This window comes from Rhineura floridana, chromosome 1 (assembly GCF_030035675.1).
Source record: "Rhineura floridana isolate rRhiFlo1 chromosome 1, rRhiFlo1.hap2, whole genome shotgun sequence".
NCBI classification, from domain to species: Eukaryota; Metazoa; Chordata; class Lepidosauria; order Squamata; family Rhineuridae; genus Rhineura; species Rhineura floridana.
Window position 1 is genome coordinate 173541206 of NC_084480.1, and position 10115 is coordinate 173551320.

The following is a 10115-nucleotide window of genomic DNA, read 5'->3' on the forward strand; positions in this document are numbered from 1 at the left end:
TCCTCTGTTATTTCTCCATGCAGAAAAGCAGTCTTCACATTGAGGTGCCTGACGTGCATCTGTTTGGAGGCTGCCACATTTAGTGGCATTCTTATCAAGCTGTGTTTGACAAGAGGAGCAAAAATAGCATCATAGTCCTCTCCGTATTTCTGCAGGAAACCTTTGGCAACTAGTCTTGCTTTGTAGCACTCAATTTCTCCTCCTGCATCTTGCTTCACCTTGAACACCCATCTGCATCCTATGGCTTTCTTGCCTGGTGGAAGCTCTGTCAGGGTCCACGTCTTATTCTTGTCCAGTGCATCCATCTGCTCCTCAGCAGCTTTTCTCCACTGAGCAGCCTCGGATGCTGGTATCTGCTTAATCTCCTCCCAAGTTGATGGTTCGCTAGGTAGCGCTGACTTTGTGAGGTAGGACAGGCGTGGAGGTGGTACACCCTTGTTGGTTCACACTGAGCATCTAGGAGCCTGTTCTGGGATCTGGTCTGGCTCTGCAGCATCTTCCAGTCCAGTCATCTCATCATTCTCATCTGCGTCTGTACCTCTCTCAGCCTCAGCTTCAGCCTCATTTTCTGCAGTCTCTGCCTCTTCTTCCTGCTCAAGGCTCGGATCAGGTTGTGCAGATGTCTGTGGTGTCACTGGTGTTCTGTATGTGGGTACTGGCATATCTATGAGAGATTGGACATGGTGTCCTTGCTCTTCTGAGAAATCTAGCACAGCAGTCCAAAAGTCTCTTTAAAAACTAGTGTCTGATACAGAGCAAAGGGGAAAACAGACACGCTAAAAATACTCAAAATAAAATCCCGAGAAATCTGGTTTAATTCTCAATTTACTCTGGGCCGTATAACCTGTTTGGTTTAAAAATGAAATAGGAACTGTATGTAGTCCTATTTCTTAGCAGAAGTATTTAGTAACAACAGCGGATTTTGAGAATCAACTAGAGGGAACATCTCCCTATCAAAGGGAGCAGCATGCAAGCTTGCTTAAAGCCAACAAGCTTTCCCTCACAGACCTCAGCTGCAACCAGTGATTTCAACTCTTAACTTCTGTGATGCTCCCCGAGCCTTGGTGTTCCTCTGCCTGGTTCCAGCTTCCAGCTCTGCTTTTGCTCCTTCTTCTGTCCTCTTCTTCACACACTGACTAACTGACTAGGGATGGGTGAGAAATTTGATTCAGTTTGCATTTCAAGCTGAATCTATCAAATTCGCACTTTCAGAAACAATATGAAAACCAAAACGGAGCCATCCTTCAAAATTCACATTTATTCAAAGGTTGCAGTGCAGTTTGCCAACTAAACAATGTTTCCAAAAATGCATATATTAGGGGGAAGTGTGCACAAAAATAAATATATGAGTGAAAATAACATACAAAAATGCATGATATGACGAGAAACGGTTTGCAACAATGTACATTAGTTAAAACTGCTTACAAAAATGTGCTTATTAGGATAAATTCACACTAAAATGCTAGAGAATTTTCATGGGGAAAAAATTAATTGCAATTTGCTGCAGGAATATGGAGAACTGAGTTTAAGATTGAGAAAATGAGAAACAGAGAGAACCAAAATGGGCAGATCTTTTATCCCTGGTTTTAAGACAATATAATGTGACAGTTAGTCAATCAGCCACCTGTTGATCTGTTATCTTGTATATAAAATTGACCCTTTGCATTAATAGTATGAATTCTCTTAGATGTGAGTCTTAGGTGTTTGTCCCCTTTTACTGCTTCCCAGACACAGCCAGCACTTGACTGAAGCCACATGCTCCATTGGTTTGCTGGAGCTTGATTACTAATTCAAGCTCCATACAGATGCTGGTAAAGCAACAGGTTTATTAAACATAGGGATGAGGGAGAATATCCACTAAATCAGACTTAGTATCGGATTTCCTCTGAATCCGACAGTCCGCTGTCTTTTTGGACCAGCACTGATTTCTTGCTTTGGGCTGAGGCTGTAATCAGCACAATTATTTTTCAAACTTTCCCCCTATTTTACATAATTATCTTCATAATTTCCTCTAAGTTGATGCATTCATATGTAGATGTGATAACCGTCGCCATTAACATCCATTAACTTTATGGATACTGCACACAGCACAGCAGACACTCAGCTGCTACTAGTACTCAGCAAGCAAATTCATTCGGCTTTGATCATTATTGATAAAAAGTATTTGTTACTTTAATTTTTTTTATTAAGAAAGTGTAAAATTTAGCAGGAGAAAAGACGCTAAAAATAGGCAGTGGCGGTGGTCAAGTTTTCAACAGTAAAAAATCAAAAGTACTGCAAACAAAAGAAGAATAGCGAATAGCGAAAGGGAGGGGAATCATTAAGCATAAGTTAGCCTGAGGCAAGAGGCAGACTCAAAGGTGATTATCTGCCTCATTGATATGTAAACAGGGGAGAAACCAAGTGGAACACCCGTGATAATTTACATGAGCATTTACGTTAAAAATTACGCAAATGTTTTTCGCCACCAAAAAATATAACCAGCAGATGGAATCAGCAAGTGCCCAAGCAAGCGGGAGCAAAAAAAAGACTATCTGAATACAAGCAGTTGGAATTAGGCAATGAACCCCATCCGTAATTAAATAGGGTTATATATAGTTTCATGGCAGGGCTCTAAGCACACATCTACAGCTGAGTGTCTCTTTAGTCTAATGGCATAGGGGAAGAGAGTAGCCTGGATTGAGTTGTACTTGAAGGGACAGAGCACTGTGATTTTACAGTGTCTGACTACAGCACATCTCTGGAGCAATCAGAGAAAAGGGTAGACTGTTGATGATGATAACTCTGCTCACACTGACATCAGCATTTATCATAATCTTTGAAACACTGGCTGGACTTCACATATTTGTCCATGGTTATGTTGTCTAATGGAAATGCTGTTTGATTATGTGTTGCCTTTTCTTTTCGCTTAACCAGAATGTCAGGGCCTTTGTGGGAGTCCAAGTGGGCATGTTTGCCATCAGCTGGTCATAGAAAGGTTTCCTTTGCTTGTTTGAAAGATCAGCGCTTTTTATTCATGAGTACTGGGACAGGTGTGGCTATACATGATTGTTTTTTGTAAGTCGCTTTGAGTTTCATTCCGAAAAAAGCAACTAATAAATATCATCATCATCTTGTTCTTAGAGTCATGGTGTGCCATGAAGACATTTCCACACGCATCAAATGCAGGGGGGGATGGGAATAGCAATACAGCATAGTCTCTAATTTATTACGGAATTGAAAAGTGCTTAATATGCATGCAAAGCCTATTCGGATGCAATCTTGCCTGGACCAACATCTTAACTTGCTTCGTTCTGGAGGCCTAAGCACATTGGAGAAATGTGTAATGTAAAGGACATGGATTTGAGCTGCACAATGGTAAAGTGAAGAACAAAACCAGGGAAAGAAGAGGGGAACAGAAGGATTGATGCCCTACCTAAACTGGTTATTTATTCCCAAGTATAGGAGGGCATTCTCTTTGGCTCAATTTAATGTCCTACCCTCTAAACAAAACAAAATCCAAGAAACAACAGATGTTGCCCCTGTGATAATGACGGAGTGTATTTCACACATCCTGTTTAATTGTAGCTATTATGAAGGGGCCAGAAAAGACCTACTATACCCTATTATGCAGTCTTTTCCAGGCCGTTCTTTTGAGTCCCTTTTGACTGTTTTACTTGAGGGTTCAGATTAGGCAATTACTGAGCAAGTGGCAAAATTCCTGAACTTGGCCATCCGGACTAGACCCTGTATGATTGCCAACAGTAATTAAATAACTTGAGTTGTTTATATAATCCAGTTTGTTGCTCGTTGTATCCTGTGTTACTATGTAGTCTTATTTTATAACTCCCAGAATTATGTTTTATATTTGTGGTCAGTTGACTGTAAATAAAGATTGAGAGGATTGAAGCATTAATAATTACCAGTTCCAGAGATGGGATAAAGGATGTAAGTACTTTTCTGGGTGCTTATGAGTCTGAAGGTTCTTGAAACAGTTCAGTATGAATTCGGTATGAATTCTTAAACACTTTATGACTCATAGACAATAAGATTTCTTTGGTTGTCTAGAAATATCAAAGAAAACAATGACGGGGGACCAAAGACAGGCAAGCTTTCACAGGCGTTCATAAGTACAGCACAGTGCAGTTCCCAAACAAGCAATGTGAATTCACCTGAACTGTCGCAATTTGGTGGAAAAAATAGGGAAATGGCTTTAAAGGCAAGCGTGAGGCTCCGTGCTCCCTTTAGGGTTCTGAAACATGGAGACGAGGCTAGCGTATGGAGTAAAGGCAGCAAAGAAGGGGAGCAATCTATCCTTAGTGAAATCCCACAAAGGCTGAACGTTATGGTTACTTATGGTTACATTACGGTTAAACTTTTAAAGGTTCCCCAAAGGAAGAAATTGCCTAAAACAAAAGGTGAGCACTTTAAAGAAAAGAGGTAAGATAGTTTAAGGTGGGCACCATGAGCAGAACTGAATAAGGAGCCGAAATTCAGATCAGCCTTGACCATGAATGCCTAGTAAAGAAGTACTAAGTACAAAAGAGGCTCTGTGTACATTTAAGGTAAAAGATCCCAATCTCAAGATATGCTAAGAATGGCTGATTTGTTTACTCAAAGAGACAATGCTTACTTTTGTTCTCACCAGGGTTAATGAATGACCATATAGAAAAGTATACCTGTGATACCTACCTGGAGTCTTTGCACTGTATAGATAATGAGTCCACATTTTATTCCTCGTTGGGATAGCAGCCAGTGACTACACCATGGTTTGCTTCCTCAGTCATGGAAGCCGAAGCCCTTGCTTTGTAGTCACATGTGAAGCAAAACTTTTGGAGAGTTGAGAAGATGGAACACCTCGGTAACAGGCAAAATCCCTGATTTTAGCACAGTGTTCCAATGGTTTGGTTTAGTTTAGTAAGGTATGGATTGTGCTCATAAGAAGAGCTCTTCTGGATCAGGCCAAAGACTTATTTATTCCAGTGGTCTGCTTTCCACAGTGGCCAGCAAGATGTGTATGGGGAAGCCCACAGAGAGGAAATAGGCACAATAGCAGTCTTCTGCTTGGTGATATTCAGAGACTTACTGGAGGTAATATATATCAATCAATCATGATATATGGAAGTAATATATATTCATAATAGCCACTGATAGCCTTATTCACCTTTAATTTACCTAATATTCCTTTAAATCTGTCTGATTTGGTGGCCATCAATACATCTTCTTGCAGCAAATGCCATAATTTAACTATGCACTGTGTGAAGTAATATTGCCTTTTGTCATCCTGAATCCCTCATTGTTCAGCTTCACTGGATGACCCAAGGTTCTCCCTGTACACTTCCTTGTGTTGTCCTTTGGCTGCCTTTTTAGCATTTGTTTGGTTGCATTCACATATCTTTCAGCTAGACCATTGTCAAAAGGTATAGGCTTGTTATGACATGAATAAACCTCCAGTCTTGTGCAAACATGTGGAAATCTGTTGATGTGTACTGAGGTCGATTATCTGAAGATTAAATCAGCATAACTCCCAAACTGGCAAGTATAGCCTCGGTGTGATATATTACAGCACTTGCAAATGTACTTTGTAGTTATGTCAAAGTAGTAGTAACTGTAGTAATTCACTGCTTGCCACTAACCTTGAACAGATCCATTGCTAGCACTTGTCCCTGCTGTATGGATTCCAGATGTCATGGGCTCTTTGCAATTTTATATCTGGCTCTTTCCACAAATGCCAAACTTTCCAACCATATCTTCAATATGGGTATTAAAACTGGGTCCATTACATTGTATCTCTTGCCCAGTGTTTGCAGAGTACCATTCCAATATGTCTAGAACAGGGGGGATGGCTTATCATTGTTGCCCAGATCATTAACATGTGCATGAGCTATTGCAGTCCTTTATCAGCAATCCCCTTATGTAGATGGGAAAATCAGTTCATTTCTGCTCATTCCTCCATACTTAACTGCTAATTACAAATTTGTTGCTCAAACTAGAACTTTATATATCCAGATGAAAATGTTCATTAGTGGTGAGGGTTCTGGTCTGAATATTGTTAGTTCCTGTGTATGCATCAAATAACTTTTCCACGAGAAAATTGGGTAGGTGCCCTGTCAGCTATTTCCCAAAGCACAGTAGAACTCAATTCCTAATCTTTGTTCAGCTGCAGCACCACTAGCAGCATTTAAGCGGATATAGTATTACTTCCATAAATGGAAGGGCAAGTATGTTGATATAACTGTGACGAGCTTTGCGATATTTAGGGAAAGAAAAGCAAAAGAAAAGAAGTTCTAATGGTGACTCATGTATTTAAATTAATCATGTCATTTGATTCCTGAATGTCCAGTGAAAATGTTGCAAAATGTAGGTGTTCCTTCATGATAGACTTTGGGCAGTCTATCCAGTTGCAAGAGCTGCACACACACATGCTGACACTGCCTCCTAAGATCTTCTATTTATGCTTTTCATTCACATTGTGTCATCGCAATATCTGTCCAGTTATTCTCCCATCCTGCTGCTTTGGCAAAAATATAACACCAGAGTTTCATTGTCGTTTTCAGCTGTTGTGCAGCTTTTCAGGTTTAGCTGTTTATCCCTCTCTTCCTTAGGTTAGCACTGTGCTTCCATTTTCATCCACCTCTTTACCATGGTCCAAATTGCAAATGTGATGATTCTTGATAAAGTAAGTCTTCATTTTGCCTGTATTTTGGGGGCAGGTTTCTCCACATGAATGACTAAACACTGAAGGCTACTCAAACTGTAGATCTGTCCAACAGTGTCTATAATCAGGCAGTTTCATTTCAATAAATAAATAAATATTTTCCTCATAGCTTCAGTACTTTTATTTCTAATCCAATGAATATTACCTTTATAATATTCACCATATTTTTTTCTTGAAATAATCTTGTGTTTTATCATCACGTCATCTGCATATGTTTCATAGTGAAGAAAGCAAAGGTCCAGACAGCAAATCCTCCCAGATTCTTTAGGACCTAAAAAAGAGATCATAGAGAAAATGAACTGCACAAAGTAAAAGAAAGCCCCTACCTTTTCTTCCAGGAGTGTTCTTCTTCTGGCTCCTTTCTCTTATTGTGGGGGAAAGTCAGGTTCTTTCTATGGTACATGAAAATTTTTTTTGAAAGGGCCTGGAATCAAGCAGACATGATTTGAATCGCAAGCCCAGTCGCCATTTCCCAACTGTCTCTTGTTTTCCTGCAGATTCTTCGCTCATCTTCAGCACAGTGCTGACCAACAGTGACACAGAATGGCCAAAACCGGAACTGCACAGATTTTGTGCGACGTTGCAAGCACATCTCTTGCGTTTTCACTGAACAAAGACAGCAGATGATTGCAACATGCTTTTTCCTTTTGTCAAAATTTGACTTCTGCCTGTTTAATAAATGTGCAAATAATGTAGTTATGCATTAAAAAATCCAAAAGTAACTGTAGAGTAATAACAGTCTTGTAGCACCTTAAAGACTAACAAATGTATTATTATAGCATAAGCTTTGGTGAACTTCAGTACACTTCATCAAATGCCTGAAGTGTTATCCTGGGTGTGTGTGTGTGTATGTGAATACACACACACACACACTGTTGTGGGGGAGAGGGGGAAATGAAATCTTGGGTTTTTGGGGATTGTCCTGCACCTGCATCCGTGCCTCTGTTGGTGAATGGCTTATATCTCCTGGGACTGAGATCCCAGCTCGTGAGAGTACACCCTGGAGTGTGACAGGATCCCAGGGGTACACCACATCTCTTTTACCTCTGTACAATAGCAGATGGTGTGGTGGGGACAGGTGCTTACCTGAACTCCGTTTGCTTGCGTCGTTGCTGCTTACAGGAAGGTAGAAGGGCTGGGGGTAGTTGGCGGCAAGGCTGGTGCAATACAAACACATTGCTGGGAGCACTGGATTTGTGGCCAACATGATGTCCACTACTGCCTCTGTACCTTTTTTAACCAGATGTTAGGAACAAAAAATAATCTTAGCTAGTCTAAGTTTGTCTAGGCAGCTGGGACCTTTTAAAACTTCATATACAGAGAGTGAGTGTGGTGTAGTGGATAAGGTGCTGGACTACAACCTGGGAGACCAGGGTTCAAATCCCCACACAGCCATGAAGCTCATTGGGTGACCTTGGGCCAGTCACTGCCTCTCAGCCTCAGAGGAAGGCAATGGTAAAACCACCTCTGAATACCTTTTACCATGAAAACCCTATTCGTAGGATCACCAAGAGTCAGGATCGACTTGAAGGCAGTCCATTTCCATTTTCCAGACTTGTACTAGCAGTTCTGTCCTCAGATCCCCTAAAAAGTGTGGTTGTAATGAATGAATGAATGATTGAATGAATGAATGTAAAAAACATATTTTCTCTGTGGGTCCTTTGGGATTTGTGCAGACATCCCCTAAAAAACAATACAGGACTGGTGCAAAACAGATTCTTGGCAAGACAGAGACCCTGTGGGTAAGTAGTGCATGTATTCAGGAATTGGGTAGAAAGCCAGTTATGGATGGTGTTCCACCCTCTTGAAGGAGCAAGCTCACAGTCTGGGTGTTCTCCTGGATTCATCATTGTTGCTGGAGGCCCAGGTGGCTTTGGTCGCTAAGAGCATGTGGTACCAGCTTTGGCTGATTCATCAACTACAGCCATTCCTGGACAGGGATAGTCTTACCACAGTGGTCCATGTGCTGTTAATCTCCTGGACAGATAACAGTAATGTCTTTCATATACCCTTTAGATATGACAGTCTGGAGAATGTAGCTTCTGCAAAAGTAGCCCCTCAATTCTTCAATTTAGGAACTATATAATACCACTCTGAAAGAAGTTGCATAGGCTGCCAGTTTGCTACGGGGCCAAATACAAGGTTCTGATGCTAGTTTATAAAGCCCTAAACAGCTTGGGACGCAAATACTTAAAAACAGCACTTTGTCCCATATCAACCTACCCATGTTAAGATTTTTTGACCTCAAATTCAATCTCTCCCAGGTCTCTAAGTCTTTTGGTTAGTATTTCTTTAACTTTTGTTTGTTGAAACCTTGCTATTATGTCTCTTGGTCTGGTTTTGATGTTCTGGTCTTATGTAAGTTTTTACATAATTCAGTAGTAGAGATGTATGAAGCTAGCAATGTCTGTTCCATCATGGATTCTCCTTAAACAGACCAAATTTCTTTCTACTGCAGTTTGGAATTTGCCAAATACAATGTTACTCATCCCACTGTCCCCTATGAGTGGAATTTTATGCATTTTGTTATGTTTACTCTGTGATTTCATTATGAAGTGTTTTCTGCTTCTTCACTCAGTGTGTGAGTGTGTTTCAGAATTGTCTTTTCAAAGTAAATGAAGTAGCTAATGGTCCATCAAGATGCCCAATATAGTTGGGATGGGGTGGGGGAGAGAGTCTTAGTATGAACATAAGAACAGGTTTCTGGATCAGGTGAGTGGCCCATCTAGTTAAAAAAAGGGGTCAAAGTAAACGTTCCTATTTTCCAGCATCTTGGTCTTTGACCCCTTTTTTGGTTTCTCTTTTGGATGCTAGCCACCCCCTGCTTTTTCCATCTAGTTCAACTCACATTTCTCACAGTGGCCAGCCAGATGTCTGTGGGAAGACCACAAGCAGAATCTGAGTGCAAGACCACTCTCCCCTCCTGCAGTCTCTAGCAACTGGTATTCAGAAACATATTGTCCCCAACCATGGAGACAGAGCATAGCCTTATCCTCCATGTATTTGTCTGATCATCTTTTAAAGCCATCCAAGTTGGTGACCATCACTGCCTCCTTGGGAGCAAATTCCATAGTCTAACTATGTGCTATTTGAAGAAGCAATTTTTTTTGTCTGTCCTGAATACTTAACATTCAGCTTCATTGGATGTCCATGAGTTCTAGTGTTGTGAGAGAAGGAGCAAAACTTTTCTGTATCCATTTTCTCCATGCCATACATAATTTTATACATTTCTATTGTTGTTTCTTACTTGCCTTTTCTCTAGACTAAAAAGCCGCAAATGCTGCAAATTTTCTCATAGGAGAGTTGCTCCATCCCCTTGATCATTTTGGTTGCCCTTTTCTGAACCTTGTCCACTTCTACAATATAATTTCTGACACGAGGTGACTAAAACTGTACACAGTATTCCAAATGCAATTGC